The following is a 17,141-nucleotide window of genomic DNA, read 5'->3' as shown; positions in this document are numbered from 1 at the left end:
GCTCATACTGCTCCGGTCTCCATTGGTTTATTTGTTCTTCCACAATGAAAAGTACAAAGTCTGGCACTTGATTGAGGAAGAAATAGTAGGGTGGGAATAGGCACTCATTTTATTTGAGCTCATAATATTGACTGTTTTACATAATAAGAATTCCAAAATACTTAGAGGAGTAGATTTGAAAGGTGCTATATGAGATGGATAGATAGATAGATAGATAGATAGATAGATAGATAGATAGATAGATAGATAGATAGGAAAGGCACTATATGATAGATAGATAGATAGATAGATAGATAGATAGATAGATAGATAGATAGATAGATAGATAGATAGATAGATGTGAAAGGCACTATATGATAGATAGATAGATAGATAGATAGATAGATAGATAGATAGATAGACACAATATAATAGATAGATAGATAGATAGATAGATAGATAGATAGATAGATAGATAGATAGATAGATAGATAGATAGATAGATAGATAGATAGATAGATAGATAGATAAATGGGGAAAATTACATCAGGAATGGTATCAAGTGTAAAATTTTGCCATATCAATATGTGGGCAAGAATACAAATTTCCTTACCAGTCGAGGCCCGTGTTAACAAAGGCCACCACCAGTACTGTCAGGGTACATCAGGGTGCTGGTGGAAATAGGGCTATTTTTGGCTGAAGAAATAGAAGAAGATGGGGATGGTGTTTCCGTAAACAGGAGGAAGGTTAGGAAAGCGGAAATGAGAGTTGGAACTTTGAATGTTGGCAGTATGACTGGTAAGGGGAGAGAGTTAGCTGATATGATGGAGAGAAGGAAGGTTGATATATTGTTCATGCAACAGACCAGATGGAAGGCGATTAAGGCCAGGTATATTGGAGGTATGTTCAAATTGTTCTACCATGGTGTGGATAGGAGGAGAAATGGGGTATGGGTTATCCTGAAGAAACAGCATGTCAAGAGTGTTCTGGAGGTGAAAAGAGTGTCAGACAGAGTAATGATTATGAAGCTTGAAATTGGAGGTGTGATGATGAATGTTGTCAGCGCATATGCCCTTCAAGTTAGGTGTACGTTGGATGAGAAAGAAGATTTCTGGAGTGAGTTGGATGAAGTGGTGGAGAGTGTACCCAAGGGACAGAGAGTGGTGATTGGTGGTTGTTGAAGGGAACAGAGGAGATGAGTAGGTGATGGGTAGGTATAGTGTGAAGGAGAGGAATGCAGAATGCAGAAGTAGTAAGGATGACAGCTAGAAGGGTGTTTGGTGTAACATCTGGACAGAGGAATGAGGATAAGGAAACCTGGTGGTGGAATGGGAAAGTACAGGAAAGTATACAGAGGAAGACGCTGGCGAAGAAGAAGTGGGATAGTCAGAGAAATTGAGAAAGTAGACAGAAGTACAAGGAGATAAGGTGTAAGGTGAAGAGAGAGGTGGTGAAGGCAAAAGAAAAGGCATATGATGAGTTGTATGAGAGGTTGAATACTAAGGAAGTAGAAAAAGACCTGTGGGCTAGACAGAGGGACTGAGCCTGGAAAGATGTGCAGCAAATCAGAGTGATAAAGGATAAAGATGAAAACGTTCCCATAACTGAGGAGGCTGTGTTGAGCAGATGTGTGTTTGAGAGGCTGATGAATGAAGAAAATGAGAGAGAGAGAAGGTTGGATGATGTGGAGATAGTGAATCAGGAAGTGCAACGGATTAGCAAAGATGAAGCGAGGACAACTTTGAAGATGATGAAGAATGGAAAGATGACATACCTGTGGAAACATGCAGGTGTTTAGGAGACATGGCAGTGAAGTTTTTAACCAGATTGTTTGATGGAATCTTGGAAAGTGAGAGGATGCCTGAGGAGTGGAGGTGAAGTGTACTGGTACCAATTTTTAAGAATAAGGGGGATGTGCAGAGCTGCAGTAACTACAGGGGGATAAAATTGATGAGCCACAACATGAAGTTATGGGAAAGAGTAGTGAAACTCGATCAAGAAGGGAGGTGATGATTTCATGCCAGGAAGGTGCACCAGAGATGCGATGTTTGCTCTGAGGGTGTTGATGGAGAAGGATAGAGAAGGCCAAAAGGATTTGCATTGCATCTTTGTGGACCTGGAGAAAGCATATGACAGGGTGCCTCTAGAGGAGTTGTGGTATTGTATGAGGAAGTCGGGAGTGGCAGAGAAGTACGTAAGAGTGGTACAGGATGTGTATGAGGGAAGTGTGACCGTGGTGAGGCCTGCGGTAGGAGCAACAGATGCATTCAAGGTAGAGCTTGGGATTACATCAGGGATCGGCTCTGAGCCCTTTCTTATTTGCAATGGTGATGGACAAGTTGACAGATGAGATTAGACATGAGTCTCAATGGACTTTGATGTTTGCTGATGACATTGTGATCTGTAGCGAGAATAGGGAACAACTGAAAACACACAAGCCCACATCAACATGGCGAATGCCTTTAGCAGAAAAGACCAACGGACTACATTGTCCACTGTTGCTGCATGTTTGGATATCAGCTCTGGATCTGCGCCCGCCAGAGTGCGTGACAACTTGTGGTACCATAAAGTTTGCACAAGATGGTGTAAAATGTGTGCGCACAGGGGACAGCTGAAGGGCTCTAGTAAGTGTAATACCCTGCCACTCCAGGGGTTGATGCCATGTACTAATGTGTCTACTCCCTCTAAACTAATGTCACTTCCGCTTGGACCAACCTCTTCCTGCTCGAAGTCTTTAAAGCTGGAATATTCACCATCTAAGGGCAATCAAGATGTTCCTTGACTCTGCAAAAGGTCAGGGCCTGCGAATTGCTGGATCCTGGTTCCAGCGCCCAGAATTGCATTGTTGGACTTGGTACTCCAATACTGGTGGTGCGGTGAAGGAGATTGATCACATCCTCATGGGCAGATGCTGGAGGCTCTTGCAGGGTCTACAAAAGTGCCCAGTTTGTGAATTCTGACCACAGACTTGTTGTTGCTACTCTTAGGATCCAGCTTAGGTCCAGCAGGTCACCACCTACTAGGAAAATTCCCCTGGACTTGGCCAGACTACAAGACCAGGCTGTTTCTAATGAATTTGCATGCAGTTTGTGTGAGGAACTTGCAGATTTGGGTGTGACTGCCAATCCTAATGTGATGTGGGAGACCTTCCGTAACAAGACCTTCTGTGACAGTGTATAGGCCGGCCATGATATCCAGTGCAAACAGTAGAGAAGAAATTCAAACAACAGCCCTCCATCAAGAAAATCACAATGACCTTCCTTTGGGACATGGAGCGCCCTATTCTGGCCCATTTTCTTGAATATGGACAATCAGAGACCAGTGCAACGTACTGTGCAGTGCTTAGAGAGACACCTGAAACCTGAAACTGTGCCATACTGATAAATTAATTCATGTTTTTATTTCTTGTAGGACTGACTACTGCAATGTGGTGTTCACTGGATGTTCAAACTGTTCTTTATTCAGCCTTCAGTTAATCCAAAATGCTGCTGCAAGAATTATTACAAGAACAAGAAAATATTAACACATCACACCAGTTCATACATCCTCACACTGGCTCCCAGTTAAGTTTAGGGCCAACATCGAAATACTCCTTTTAACATATAAAGCCTTAAATGGCTAAGGTCCGGCTTACTTATTATGACTTACAAACCAAAGCGTACATTAGGATCTCGAGATGCCAGTCTGCTTACGATTCCAAGGATTAATAAAATAACAGTGGGAGGTCGAGCTTTTAGTTACAGGACACCCCTAAACTGTGGACTGGTCTGCCTGCTACTATAAGAGATGCCCCTTCGGTCTCAGCTTTCAAATCCCAGCTGAAGACTCACAACTTCAGTTTAGCACACCCTGACTAGAGCTGCTGATTAACTGTGCAGACTGCGCTTATCTCTATTTATTATCAAATTTTAAATTAAAACAATATTTTCACACTTAGGGAGGTTGAAAACAGTGGTGGAGTTTTTTCATATAGTTTTTATATATGCATTACCGAGATTACGTACAAAGTCAAAAGAGTTATAGTCACCATCCATGGTGGCCCAGATCTAATTATGCAGATCCAGATCGTCTGGGTGACTTTGATTTATGTCGGGACGATTCCAGTTCGGCGCGAAGACGATTCTTCATGTTATCAGTTCTCACACTTCTCGATGGTCCGGGATTTTTCGGGTGATTTTTCTATGTAATAAACTTAATAAGCTATAGCGTAATTAAAATTGCATAATTAGATCTGGACCACCCTATATATATATATGTGTGTACACATTTAGATTTTCCATGATACAAAAATTCGGATGGTTGTTTAAATAAAATACTACTTCCAGGTGAGTCATTTTTATCAAAATTCATATCTGTTTGCTTTTAATCATTATAAATATTTATACAAAATTTGAATCATCTCTCTGTAATTATAACCACAATTTACTTGAAAATGTGCAAAAGTACTCTGTTAAAGTACCACTTCCGGTTGAGCGATTTTTCTCAAATTTCATATCTATTTATTTTTCATCATTTCTAATATCCACACAAAATTTAAATCATATATCTTTATTAATAGCCATAGTTTACTTGAAAAAATCCAAAATATGTTCAGTTAAAGTAAAACTTCCATTTGCCAGAAGTGGCCCAAAAGTTGACAGGATTTCTTATTTTCGATATAAAGCAAGTGTACAAAATCTCATTGACCGAGGGCAAAGCGTTTTCGAGTTATCGTGTTTACACACAGACAGACAGAATTTCAAAAATTTTATTTTCAGACTCCGGAAGGTCTAAAACGTCAAGATTCATCATAATCTTGAGGTCGCATTTTTTCACGATTACTATACTATGCATACGAGAAAGTAAAACGTTTGTTTGTAATACCGATAATCTCAACAGTTTTCGTCTCATTTCTCATTTACTTGTTCTGTTTAAAGTTCTTAAGCGTGTCGTGGCCTCCTACTTCACCAATCACTTAACTTGTAATCAGCTTTCAGTCGGGTTTCAGAGCTGCTCTGCTTCAGGTAACTAATTATGGCGGCAGACACTGGACAAACCAGCACATTCATTCTGTTAGATCTTAGATTTGACACTCAGGTCAGACATGACATCCTACTGTCCAGAATGGAGAACATTCTGGATGTCTCTGGCGCAGCCCTCCAGTGGTTCAAGTCCCATCTGACTGATAGGTAAGAGCTTGTTAGCCTTGGCCACAGCAGATCCAGCTCAGTGCCAGTCACACACAGTGTTCCTCAAGGCTCAGTCTTCTGCCCTACATTTATTTTAATAACATTTTAATTTAGATGATACTCAGATCTAGTTCAGTGTTAAAAGCGAAAGACCATCAGAACTTTCACAACTCACAAATTTCCTCAGTGAAATTAAAACCTGGAAGGAGTTTATCCCTTAAAAATAAAACTCCAACTTAACCAAAGTCATGCTGTCCCTTCGGACCCTTCTGTCAGTTGTACCCTCTCTGCTCAGATGCCCAAGAAGATGTGTGTGTTGTGATTGACAGCCAAAGGATGGAAGGATGGGGAAAGCAGCTACTTTGTGACACTGCCTCCCCCAGGACACTAGATGGCGGTTTCCCTGCAGCATAGTGGTGCCCCAGATTACCGCAGGGCACCATGGGATCTGGAGTTCGGCTTCACAGCCCTGCTGGGTACCGTGGGTGCCGCCAAGAGATGCTGCAGGAAGACCGGGAGATTTTTAATTTCTGTATAGACCGGAAGTACTCCCAAGTCATGGGGGCGGAAGCCCCGAAGTATTTCCAGGCTGAAAAAGACTCAAGCCGTCCATCTGACCTGGAAGTGTTGGCAAGTCACATGAGAAGAAGAACAAAAGCACTTCTGGGTCAAGGACTATATAAAGGGCTGCTGGGAACCCAGCAAGTGAGCCGGAGTTGGGAGGAACATGACAGAGCTTGCCGGGAGGTGTGGAGGAGAGAATTGTGAATAATTATTGCATTTATTACTATTTTTACTTGCCTGTGTATGGTGGTTGGGGTGCTTAGTGGCACTATTACCTGGTGTCCTGGGCGTTTGTCTGTCGGGTTAGAGGAGCGACTACACCCTCTAATGTCACAGTGTGTACCACAAATAATGCTGTTCCTTCAGAAATTTCTTATTTTTCATTTTTTTGTTTCATATTTTGTTTGTATGTTATTTTTTTTTATTATGGCTGTCACACCCGTGCGCATGGGAGGCAGCAAAGGGACTCAAATGAGGGTCATTCCACGCCAGACCAGGGGGTGGCGGAGTGCGCTAATCCTTTCTCACTTTCCACTGCAGACCAGTTACGGGAAACTCCTCCTGGCCAAGATGACATCACGTCCAGTCCAGATGACATCACTTCCTCTGCTTTGCTTTAAAGCCGCCATCTTTACCTCACCCAAGCAGTTCTGTTTTGGACTCCAATCTGTACGCAACTGTACAGTCGGTTTATCAAAATTTGGGTTCAAGTATACGGGAGAGGCCACCGCAAACCTGTTTGTGGCTCATTTTATCTTTCTTATTGTCTCTTATTCTATCTGAATGCTTTTCTGTATCTTTATTTATGGTTTATGTGTTTTATGTGAATATTATTTCTATCCAATATTGTATACGCCGTGTTGTTCTTTCTAAATTTATGTGAAGCACTTTGAATGTGGGAAAGGCCCTATATGAATAACATTATTATCCATCCATCCATCCATTTTCTTTTTTTTTTTTTTTTAATTTTTATTTATTAATTTTATTACAATCAATACATAGCAATCAAGTTTTTACAAAAAAAAGAATTATGTTAAGAACAGATCGATCCCACCCTTGAGAGAGAGAGCAAGCAAAAGCGGTGTAAAATTTAAGGCTTGTAAAAATACCTAAATTAATAAATTCTCTGTGCTTTATAAACTTATTTTAAAATATTACTGATTAGATCCTGCCATGTTTTGAAAAAAGTCTGCACAGATCCTCTAACTGAGTATTTGATTTTTCCAATTTTAAATAATATAACACATCAGTTTCCCACTGACTTAAAGAGGAGAGTTTGGGTTCTTCCAGTTTATCAGAATAAGTCTGCGTGCCAACAGTGTAGTGAATGCAATCACAATTTGTTTGTCTTTCTCCACTTTAAGACCCTCTGGAAGAACCCCAAACACAACTGTTAATGGGTTAGGAGGGATTGTGAGTCCAAGGCTGTCTGAGAGGTAATTAAAAATTTTTGTCCTGAATAATGTTAATTTGGTGCAGGCCCAGAACATGTGACCTAGTGAGGCTGGGGCTTGGTTGCAACGTTCGCTGGTTGGATCATGACCTGGATACATTTTGGAGAGTTTTAGTCGAGACAGATGTGCTCGATATATAATTTTGAAATCATCCATCCATTTTCTAACTCGCTGAATCCGAATACAGGGTCACGGGGGTCTGCTGGAGCCAATCCCAGCCAACACAGGGCACAAGGCAGGAACCAATCCTGGGCAGGGTGCCAACCCACCGCAGGACACACACAAACACACCCACACACCAAGCACACACTAGGGCCAATTTTGAATCGCCAATCCACCTAACCTGCATGTCTTTGGATTGTGGGAGGAAACCGGAGTGCCGGAGGAAACCCACGAGACACGGGAGAACATGCAAACTCCACGCAGGGAGGACCCGGGAAGCGAACCCGGGTCTCCTAACTGCGAGGCAGCAGTGCTACCACTGCGCCACCGTGCCGCCATAACATTATTATTATTATTATTATTATTATTATTAATAATCTGCATATAGAGAGCCAATGGACTGGGATTCACATTCAGGACTCCAATGTACCGTCAACAATTAAACTTTTATGTTTAATTATGCTCATGTATGCTTTTATGTTTATGTACGCATTTTAATAAAAGAACCCAAGAATTATCTATATATATAAAGGAGAGTTGGGATCCGAGAGACTGTGTTTGTGTGTTTGTGGAGGGATGGAGAGTTAAGGTAAGTGGGGGAGTCACGTGATCATCTCCCCTCCCATTCACGTCATTTCATTCATTTCGCTCCGATCTGAGCTCCGCAGCTGACGCGGTCTTGCCGTTCTTTTTCCTTACTGTTTAGTCCTCTCTCCTTTACTGATTTACTGTTTACTAGATGCAGTACTTAGTGAATAGTATTTTTTCCTGTAGTGTTTCTACTTAGTGTTAGTGTTTAGTAGACACAGTGTATCGGTGTTCCCGGCGGTGTTCCGGTTTACTGTTACTTTCTACTCTACTTCGTTTTTGTATTTTAGTGTTTAGTAGACTTTTACTTTATGTCATTTACTGTTGTTTTTTACTGTTGTTCCCGGCGGTGTTGCCGTTATTCCCGTTTCTATTTTTTGTACATGTTCACAAATTAGTCATAGAGAAAATTTATATACTTCGGCTCCAGGAGGACAAACCAAAAATGTTGTATGTAAAGAAGCTCAATAAGTCGCGTGTAGATATATAATTATTCCAACTACAGCAACTGCAGCGAAGCGCACGAGGTCTGCTAGTTAAAAATAAGTGCTAATCCATTCTAATGTTTTACTTTAAATTGGACTTCTAGAATCTTTACAATCTAGCATTTTCAGTTTCTCTTAAAAAATAAAATAATAATAATAAAATAAGGAGCCCATTGCAGCGCTGCCCCCTCCTTTATGGTTTGTGTAAAGCGGCCGCCTCGTCCTCATCAGAGCTCTTTGTCTGCCAGGGTGCCACGCTACTCAATCCGTGCCGCTCTGACAGCAATATGCGACTGTGCTACACAACAGGGGGGAACCGCTGAAAAGACAAATTCGGCATCCCACCCCCTCCCTCCCGCCGGGGCCGATAGAGCCTTTACAGAGTGGCCAGCACAGGGTCACTCCTTTCTCTCGGCTCCGCACAAGAGTGGGCTCGTTTGAATGAGAAAAGGGCGCTGCGAGCAAACAAGTTGACCTTCACCCCGTGGGTCATGGCCCCCATCGCTTGGCTGCTCAGTGATGTGTGGGCGTTTGGGCCTCTCAGGGGAAATAAAATCTCCTTCGTCCAACCAGCTGTAAAATCGTTCTGTCTCTGTGCCCCGGCGTGACACTAAAAGCCGAAGCCATTGTCAGTCTTTTGTTGCGCTTTTCTCAATGTGGCGACGCCAGGGACAGACTCACAAAACGGGGCGAGGCTCAGCGGAGCGGCACAGACAAGCAGCGGCCTTTGCTCTTCAATAGTGGAGTCACTGCAAATCACAGATGGTCATTTAAAGGAGAATTCTAACTCCCCAACTATAAAAATCTGTGGAATTATTTGGCAAGTTTCAGATTTCAGACAATTATCTATTATATCCCAAAAACTTCATGTCCAAAGATGGCTCTGGTTCTCCTTAGGTTTTATACACTGTGACCTGGTGAACACACCGCAGGAAGCCAGGAAAACAGCAGAAAAGAAAAGTTGTCTCTACACAAAAGGATCCATCAGCAGGAGCGCTCTGTCCTGGTTGAGGGTTGTACGGTCAAAATCGGACCTCTTCAAATGGAAAGGGTAGAGCCTACTCGGGGCACTGTGGGTGGAGCTAGGCATCTTCCTAGTGCACCTTCTTGGTACGACGGGGAAAGAGAAAGTCACCCACCTGAAGCTAAGCACGTTCAGGCCCAGTTGGATGGGATACCATCAAGGAAAAACTTGGGTTACTGCTGGAGGAGGTGTTGGTAAGGCCAGCAGGGGGCACTTACTCTATGGTCTGAATGTGGATCCCAATGCCACAGTGCAGTGACAGGGGGAGACTGTGCTGTAAAAATGGCACCGTAGGAGACGTACAATCGAGGTCGTCTACGGTCATAAGACTATAAAACCATTTTACAGTCCCTCCCTTTAAAAGATCCAAGAGGACGGTGGGAAAAGGCGCTGTTGCCTCGCTTCCTGGGTCCTCCCTGCGTGGAGTTTGCATGTTCTCCCCATGTCTGAGTGGGTTTCCTCCCACAGTCCAAAGACATGCAGGTCATGTGCGTTGGCGATCCTAAATTGTCCCTAGTGTGTGTGCTTGGTGTGTGAGTGTGTGTGCCCTGTGGTGGGCTGGTACCCTCTCCGGGGTTTGTTCCTGCCTTGCGCACTGTGTTGGCTGGGATTGGCTCCAGCAGACCCCCGTGACCCTGTGTTAGGATATAGAGGGTTGGGTAATGACTGACTAACTGACTGACTGACTGACTGACTGACTGACTGACTCAATTTCTTATTCACCTATTAGTTAATTAATTGATTAATCTGCTATATAGTGCCTTTCACATATATCTATCTATCCATCTATTATATAGTGCCTTTTATATCTATCTATTTATCCATCTATTATATAGTGCCTTTCACTTCTATCTATCTATCTATCTATCTATCTATTATATAGTGCCTTTCATATCTATCTATCTATCTATCCATCTATTATATAGTGCCTTTCATATCTATCTATCTATCTATCTATCTATCTATCTATCAATTATATAGTGCCTTTCACACCTATCTATCTATCTATCTATCTATCTGTCTATTATATAGTGCCTTTCATAGCTATCTATCTATCTATCGATCATATAGTGCCTTTCATATCTATCTATCTATCTATCTATCTATTATATAGTGCCTTTCATATCTATCTATCTATCTATCTATCGATCATATAGTGCCTTTCATATCTATCTATCTATCTATCCATCTATTATATAGTGCCTTTCATATCTATCTATCTATCTATTATATAGTGCCTTTCATATCTATCTATCTATCTATCTATCTATCTGTCTATTATATAGTGCCTTTCATAGCTATCTGTCTATCTATCTATCTATCTATCTATCGATCATATAGTGCCTTTCATATCTATCTATCTATCTATCTATCTATCTATCTATCTATCTATCTATCTATTATATAGTGCCTTTCATGTCTATCTATCCATCTATTATATAGTGCCTTTCACTTCTATCTCTCAATCTTATTCTAATTGTTTATTCTCCCCTTTGGCCTTCAAGAGGCTCCTGCGACATTTCAGCATATTTTCTTTATACGTTTCTGGGTTTAAAGGATCATTATAAGTAATCTTGTTTACATTTTCATTTTATCAATCAATTATTTTATTCATTTTGGCCTTGCAGGTTTATCATATTCTGGCCAAAATCAGAACAGCTCCTGCAGAGTTTTCAGCATTTGTCTGTGTTTTTCTTTCTTCTTTATACATTTGGATTCCGTTGTGGCCAAAGCTATCAGAGATCTCCTTCCACCTTCTATGTTTCTCTCTTTTTTGCCAGTGTCTTCTTTGGGGTACGCACTTTAAACTGAAATCAAAGGGTCTGCCCAGACACCGTTTAAAAGCACTTGCATGTCTTTTTTAATATTCCCAATTAGAGCAATGATGCCGGTGTCTAAGATGATTAACGGATTCATTTTCATTCTGAGGCTGCTTATGTATTTTTAAATGGCACGTCTCTGTTCCGTGAGTTGAAGTTACGCCAAGCGCCATCCATCTCCCCACAGGGCCTTCTGCATGTTTTCTGTTTAATCCGCGCAGACAGAAGGTCAGGAGTGGCTGTGTTGCTTCGCGTTGTCATCATTCTCTACCCTTTGACACCCACATGACGCAGACCTGGAGCCACTTTGACCTTTACTGGGGCCCACTGTGACTCCTCATTCTGACCCCTCGCTGCTTCTATTGGCCCCGTTAGGTGGACAGCCGGGTGAAGGTGGCAGGAGAGCCGCCGTGGTGCCGCTCAGTTCCAATCCCAGGCGCTGTTCTCGTGACCCCCCCAGTGCTTCTCCCAGCTGGTTGGGGGGGTGTGGGGGGCGGTTAGGGGGTTGCCTGAGGTCAGCCTGACAAGCTTTGATGGAAGAGGAAAATAAAAAGCTTTGCCCTGAATTGTTTTGACAGAGCCGAGGCCGAGCTGTTCAAACAGCAGCACCACATTTTTTTTTCTTCTTTCCCAAAACAAATGGCTCCGTGGGGTTTGTTTATCAAGCTGCTCGGCATTCCTGATTTGACGGGCTGAATGACACTTTAATTCCATTTTTTTTTTTTTGCTCTTTTTAGTTATTCAAAGGCTTGAAGCCCCTTGGAATTCATTACTGGCCCCCTTTTTTCAACATGCAGGCGTCAGCAAAAGTGACACAAAGGCCGAGCTTGCAGAGGAAAGGAAATGGCAACAGCATAGGGGCCGACAGAAGAATGTGTGTGTGTGTGTGTGTGTGTGCCAGTCCTCACAGGGTCTTCTGAGTGTTCGGCCCACTCCTGTTCCCTGGGTATTGCTGTATGATTTTTAAGGACAGGAGAGCCAACATCATGCCACACACCATGGTGTGCCCCATCAGTCCCCAATGGGATGGGATCCAAAGTCGCTATATAATAAGCAGGCACTTTAATCTCTTGACTTTTATGCATGGTGCTCATTGTGAATAGAGATACTGTATATTATATGCATATACACACATATACACATATATACTGTACATATATATACACATATATACACACACACATATACACATATACATTGTCACACACGTGCGATTAGGAGGCAGTCAAAGAGTCTGAAAGTAAGTGAAACATCGCAAGAGGAAGGGTTAATCATGTGGTACTTACCTGAACCTCTTCTCTCATCAGGAACACAAAAGGAAACTAAAGGCGGCTATTTCCAGGCTTCAAAATGGCCGCCATGGCTCCACTTCTGGCGATTCCATTTTGCATTACTTCCGGCTCTCCCCATGGACATCACTTCCGGTTCCTCCATCATGATGCTGTTTCCGACACCTAAATTCATCGTCATTTCCTGCCAACCATTTCCTGTTACCATAATCCTCTATGCTATAAAAACACCATTTTGTCAACTCCAAATCATCAACTGTATTATAATTATATGTACTTTTGATCTTGACCTTTTCGTGCTCCTTTTGCTTCATTTGTCCGCAAGGTCCCCAAACGTTTATATTTGTGAAGATTCTTTTATTGTGGGTTTTATACCACAAAATACACATATATACACATACACACACACATAATATATAATATAATATATTCCGTGTATTGTATATATATATATATATATATGGTTTCCTCCCACAGTCCAAAGACATGCAAGTTGGGTGGATTGGCAATTCTAAATTGGTCCTAGTGTGTGCTTGGTACGTGGGTGTGTGCATGTGTCCTGTGGTGGGTTGGCACCCTGCCTGGGATTGGTTCCTGCCTTGTGCCCTGTGTTGGCTAGGATTGGCTCCAGCAGACCCCCCGTGACCCTGTGTTCGGATTCAGCAGGTTGGAAAAAGGATGGATGGATGGATATATATCTCTATACTAATAAAAGGCAAAGCCCTCACTGACTGACTGACTGACTGACTCACTGACTGACTCACTGACTCATCACTAATTCTCCAACTTCCCGTGTAGGTAGAAGGCTGAAATTTGGCAGGCTCATTCCTTACAGCTTCCTTACAAAAGTTGGGCAGGTTTCATTTCAAAATTCTACGCGTAATGGTCATAACTGGAAGGTATTTTTCTCCATTTACTGTAATGGAGTTGAGCCCGAAAGTCGTGGGGGCGGAGTTTCGTGTGACATCATCACGCGCAATCACGTGAACTGACTGTCAACGCAGTGCGTAGAAAACCAGGAAGACCTCCAAAAAGCGCTTAAGAAAACATGCATTATATAATTGAGAAGGCAGCGAAACAATAAGAAGCAAGCGAGTGACATATACTACCATATTAATGAGTGATGCTACCTCGGAAAGAAAGCAAGGTGTAAACCTAAACTTTAAATTAAGTTCATAGACAGGCTACCGCTGGCAATTCACATGCCCACAGGTAATGCGGGATACAAGTTTAATGAGAGGACGCAGGATATAAATGAGAGTTTTGATCACTTTGTAACTAAGTTAAAATTGTAGGTGAAGGGGTGTGCTTATGCAAATTCCGAGAGACTGTGTTTGTGGGGGATTGACAGTTAAGGCGGGTGGGGCAGTCACGTCATCATCTCCCCTCCCATTCATCTTATTTCGCTCTGAGCTGAGCTCCGCGGCTAATGACGTCTTCCGAAGCAACTTCGTCACACTGCCACCAAATACTCACAGAAAAATCCACAAGTTAATACACACGCTGTCTCTAGAGTTTCTCTACACTGAATCCTCCAGGCACTACTTACAAAAGGTCACATTGACAATCGTGTTACGTTATTTTTAAAATGTTTCCTTTTCTTAGCACTAGCACAGCTGAGAAGCTTCGATGCATGTGCTCCATAACGCGTTAAAAATCACGCATTTAATCACACTGCATTACAAGCAAAGAGGAACTTCTGTCAATGCATGATTTCCTGGTACACCGATTACATTGACCAGCACACCCCGATTCATTTTACCCTCGTACCACCTTAGTTTGAGAAGAAGTATGAAAAAATATGAGGTTAACACAGAAAAACAGATCACCAATTCAAGCTTTATGAATAATCGATTAATTCGCCATCAATAATTGTTTTGGTAAAGCCATACTCAGTGTAATCCTCCTTCCATTTTATCATTTTTCCGCCACTAGCCATAATTATATGAACGGTAAAAAAGTAAGAGCGAAGCGACGGTGACTTATTCAGGCAGGCAGGCGACAGCTCAATAGCTCGAATTTGGATATAAGTAGGTTCTACTTAGTCGCCAGAAATATTTTAGTTAGGAATGGAAGTTGAATTTAGTCTTAAAATTTCTATGGTAAAGAAAAAGTTATGCAATGATAAATAAATTTAACTATATAAAGTCAAAACTTGATTATATAAAGTCATTCCCGAATATATAAAGTCAAAACCTGAGTATATAAAGACAGCGTTGGAATATTTCGGAATATATAAAGTAAGCGCTAGAATATATAAAGTCAGCGTCAGAATATATAAAGTCAGCGTCAGAATATATAAAGTCAGCGCTGGAATATATAAAGTCAGCGTCGAAATATACAAAGTCAGTGCTGCAATATCCATCCATTTCCCAACCCGTCGAATCCGACCACAGGGTCACGGGGATCTGCTGGAGCCAATCCCAGCCAACACTGGGTGCAAGGCAGGAAAAAATCCTGGGCAGGGCACATGCATCATTTTCAAAACATTAACCGAACAGTGTTTTTTTAATTTATTTTTCTGAATACGTTTTTGTTCACTTAGTTCAGTTCAGAGTCGTTTCAATCAATAGACTTTGACTTTATATATTCAGGAGTGAGTTTATATACTCCGATGTTGGCTTTATATAATCAGGAATGACTTTATAAATGCTGACGCTGACTTGCTATATTCAAGTTTTGACTTTATATATTCCAGCGCTGACTTTATATATTCTGACGCTGACTTTATATATTCAAGTTTTGACTTTATATATTCGGGAATAACTTTATATATTCAAGTTTTGACAATTACATTGTCAATCATGTTACGTTATTATTAAAATGTTTCCTTTTCTTTTTACTTCTCCGCTGCCAAGCGCGGGTATTTTGCTATATATATATATATATATATACACTCACCTAAAGGATTATTAGGAACACCTGTTCAATTTCTCATTAATACAATTATCTAATCAACCAATCACATGGCAGTTGCTTCAATGCATTTAGGGGTGTGGTCCTGGCCAAGACAATCTCCTGAACTCCAAACTGAATGTCAGAATGGCAAAGAAAGGTGATTTAAGCAATTTGGAGCGTGGCATGGTTGTTGGTGCCAGACGGGCCGGTCTGAGTATTTCACAATCTGCTCAGTTACTGGGATTTTCACGCACAACCATTTCTAGGGTTTACAAAGAATGGTGTGAAAAGGGAAAAACATCCAGTATGTGGCAGTCCTGTGGGCGAAAATGCCTTGTTGATGCTAGAGGTCAGAGGAGAATGAATGGGCCGACTGATTCAAGCTGATAGAAGAGCAACTTTGACTGAAATAACCACTCGTTACAACCGAGGTATGCAGCAAAGCATTTGTGAAGCCACAACACGCACATCCTTGAGGCGGATGGGCTACAACAGCAGAAGACCCCACCGGGTACCACTCATCTCCACTACAAATAGGAAAAAGAGGCTACAATTTGCACGAGCTCACCAAAATTGGACAGTTGAAGACTGGAAAAATGTTGCCTGGTCTGATGAGTCTCGATTTCTGTTGAGATATTCAAATGGTGGAGTCAGAATTTGGCGTAAACAGAATGAGAACATGGATCCATCATGCCTTGTTACCACTGTGCAGGCTGGTGGTGGTGGTGTAATGGTGTGGAGGATGTTTTCTTGGCACACTTTAGGCCCCTTAGTGCCAATTGGGCATTGTTTAAATGCCACGGGCTACCTGAGCATTGTTTCTGACCATGTCCATCCCTTCATGACCACCATGTACCCATCCTCTGATTTCTACTTCCAGCAGGATAATGCACCATGTCACAAAGCTCGAATCATTTCAAATTGGTTTCTTGAACATGACAATGAGTTCACTGTATTACAATGCCCCCCACAGTCACCAGATCTCAACCCAATAGAGCATCTTTGGGATGTGGTGGAACGGGAGCTTCGTGCCCTGGATGTGCATCTCACAAATCTCCATCAACTGCAAGATGCTATCCTATCAATATGGGCCAACATTTCTAAAGAATGCTTTCAGCACCTTGTTGAATCAATGCCACGTAGAATTAAGGCAGTTCTGAAGGCGAAAGGGGGTCAAACACCGTATTAGTATCCATCCATCCATCCATTCTCTTCCGCTTATCCGAGGTCGGGTCGCGGGGGCAGCAGCTTAAGCAGAGAGGCCCAGACTTCCCTCCCGTATTAGTATGGTGTTCCTAATAATCCTTTAGGTGAGTGTGTATATATATATATTTATCTATATCTATATATCTCTATCTATCTATCTATCTATCTATCTATAGATAGATAGATAGATACTTTATTAATCCCAAGGGGAAATTCAGATAATCCAGCAGCAGTATACTGATAGAAAGAAACAATATTAAATTAAATAGTAATAAAAGTGAAAAAATGAAAAAAAAATGGAAAAAAAAAAAAGCAGACAATAACTTTGAGTAATGTTCGCATTTACTCCCCCGGGTGGAATTGAAGAGTCGCATAGTGTGGGGGAGGAACGATCTCCTCAGTCTGTCAGTGGAACAGGACGGTGACAAAAGTCTGTCACTGAAGCTGCTCCTCTGCCTGGAGATGACACTGTTCAGTGGATCCAGTGGATTATTCATATATATA

This window comes from Polypterus senegalus, chromosome 10 (genome assembly GCF_016835505.1).
Source record: "Polypterus senegalus isolate Bchr_013 chromosome 10, ASM1683550v1, whole genome shotgun sequence".
Taxonomy (NCBI): Eukaryota; Metazoa; Chordata; class Cladistia; order Polypteriformes; family Polypteridae; genus Polypterus; species Polypterus senegalus.
This window is presented reverse-complemented; position numbering follows the sequence as displayed.